The following is a 2,973-nucleotide window of genomic DNA, read 5'->3' as shown; positions in this document are numbered from 1 at the left end:
TGGAGTATAATTCTTTCCTTATAATGGACCATGAAGAATAGTTCCTGCGGCCATTCCTGAGATCCTGAAATATTTTTCCGAGTTGTCAAGGGACCATCTTCAATGATATTTGAGTCACATTGCTGTTTTCAGTAAGAGGAAATTATTCTTTATGTGGGTTCAACTTTTTCATGGAAAACCGGAAATCCGGAAATATTTTTAGTTTTTTGAAATGCTAAGGGATCAACTTTATTGATATTTGACTTAAAATACCGGTGATTTCAGGGAGAGGAAATTTACCTAAATGTGGTATTCTATATTTGTATGGAGAATAGGTCTTCCCCTATACTGAACCTTGAAGAAAAGTTCCTATGACCAGTCCTGGGATCCGCAATTTTTTTTTTCCAAGATTCTTGAATATACCAGCTATTTCTACACAGGGGAATCAAATAAATAGTGATCAATATTTTTATGAAGTTCTTCCCTTCCCCGGTAGTGCACCTTCAAGTTATATTTCCTGTGGCCATTCCTGAGTGCTGGATTTTTTCGAGGTTATTGAAATGCCAAGGGACAAAGTGCAATGACATTTGAAATCAAATACCACTGATTTCAGTGAGAGGAAGTTTATCTAAATGTGTGTTCTGCATTTTCATGGTGAATAGGTCTTCTCCGATACTGTACTTTGAAAGATAGTACCTATGACTATTCCTGAGATCCGGAACTATTTTTCAGAGGTTTTGAAATGTCAAGAGACTAACATCAATGCTAATTGTATGAGTTCAAATACTGGTGTGTTCCGTAAGATAAAATCAACCTTAATGTGGGTTCTGCATGTTCATGGAATGCCGGCATCCTCCGATACTGTACCTTGACGAATAGTTCCTGGGATTCAGATATATTTTTTGAGTTTCTTTAAACACCATAAAACCAACTGCAATGATATTTGAGCTCAAATACCGCTATTTGCAATAACAGGAAATCATCCTTAATATGGGTGCAGCATTTTCATGTAGGCCTCCCTTAGCTCAGTCGGTAAAGGCGCAACTACAAAGTAAGACTATTACTGAACGTCAATGGGTTCGATTCTCGGTCCGGTCTAGGTTTTTTGGGTTAGGAAATATATCGAGTACCCTGAGTATAGAGTATGATTGTACTTGCTACTCAATTATACAATGCAAAAATAGTACAGGCATCAAAACTCTCAACTGTGGAAGTGCATATAGAAAACTAAGTTGAGAGCACGCAATAAGCTTGAAATGCGAACAATTAGAAGAAGATTTTAATGGGAAACCGGCCTTTCCTGATACTGGACCTTGAAAAATAATTTCAAGGCCATGTTTGAGATCCGGAAATATATTTCCGAGTGTTGTAAAATGAAACGTGATAATCTTCAATGATATATGAATTCAAATAAACACAGAAAAACATTCTGAATTTTACTAGTGATGTAAACATCTATGCATGCAAACATTCATGCATGTAAACTTCCATTTCACGTAAACTAGCAACATGCAAGAAATGTTGCTTACAAATATGGACAGTTGGATAGAACAAATGGAATATTTCATTTCATGTCTCATAAATTTACACGATCTATGATGTAAACTTATATGATATATCACACTCTATTTATGTGCGGTTATTTACAATACTTTTTTTTAACTCTGAAGGCAATTTACATACACGTGAATTTTCGGTTCGTTTTAGTATAGTTCCATTTTGGAAGCGGCTGGGTTCGATTCCTAGTTCAGTTTGGTGGTTATTCATCTATGCAAACATTGTATAAATTTACGTTATTTGACAAATCTCAGCTAATCATGCACACCAAAAAAATTATGAATTTTAATGGTGATGTAAATATCCATGCATGCTAAAATTGAAGCATGTAAACTTCCTTTTTACGTAAACAAGCAACTTACAAGAATTATTGCTTACAAAGATTGATGGTTGCATACAATATTTAATATATTTCATGAAATGACTCATAAATTTACACGATTTGTAATGTGACTTTGTATGGTATGTGACGCTCCATTTATGTGCATCATAGTGACAGAAATTTACACTACTTTTTCGAACTGTGTGACATTCACTTATTGCAAACAAAATTAATGAAGAAAAGAATAGTACTGCAGTCCTGATTATCAGAGTTACATAATGTAAATATAATAGACCTGTGCATCCAAGAATTGAGTATGATTGTACAGCTTTCCCCCGAAGACGCTTTTTCTTGACGGGTTTTCAACCAACCGCTCTGATTTTCAGCGAATGGCTTGTTAAAACCACCGAGAAAAGCGGTGGGTAGACAGCAGTGCACAGTTAGAAAAAGTAGAGTAAATTTCTAATCAATATGATGCACATAATTGGAGCGAATCTCTGATACTGCACTTTGAAGAATACTTCCTGTGGCCATCCATGAGATCCGCTAGTATTTTCTCAAGTTTGGAAAATTCCAGGCGATTAACTTTAAAGATATATAATCGAAATACCGGATAATTCCAGTAAATGGAAATTTAGCTAATTGTGGGTTTCAGCATTTTCATGAAAAACCTACCTTAACCGATATGAAAGATAACCTTCCCCGATGCTGTACTTATTGTATTCTATGAGCATTTCTGTGAACTGAAAATATGTCCCTAAGATTCTTCAACAGCCAAGTGACCAATTTCAATGATATATGAGATCAAACACCATTGATTTCAGTACAAAATGTAGCCATAAGAATTTTTATGGAGATGCAACCTTCCTAGATACTTCACTTTGACGGAAAATCGCCATTCCTGGGATCCGGAAATATTTTTTATATTTTTTTGGTTCCCCTGGGGCCTGAGATAGCCTAATCGGTAAATGCACTGTATTATTAATTCGATGGCGGTAGGATTGATTCTCGGTCTAGTCAAGGGAATCTTTCGGATAGGAAATTTTCTCGACTTCCCTGGGCATAGAGTATTATTGCGCTTGCCATACAATATACAAATGAATGCATTGATTGGC

The sequence above is a fragment of the Ochlerotatus camptorhynchus genome, unplaced genomic scaffold (assembly GCF_037179485.1).
Source record: "Ochlerotatus camptorhynchus isolate MF236.1 unplaced genomic scaffold, CSIRO-AGI_Acam_v1.1 ptg000737l, whole genome shotgun sequence".
NCBI classification, from domain to species: domain Eukaryota; kingdom Metazoa; phylum Arthropoda; class Insecta; order Diptera; family Culicidae; genus Ochlerotatus; species Ochlerotatus camptorhynchus.
The sequence above is the reverse complement of the archived record's forward strand: the minus strand, read 5'-3'. Positions refer to the sequence as shown.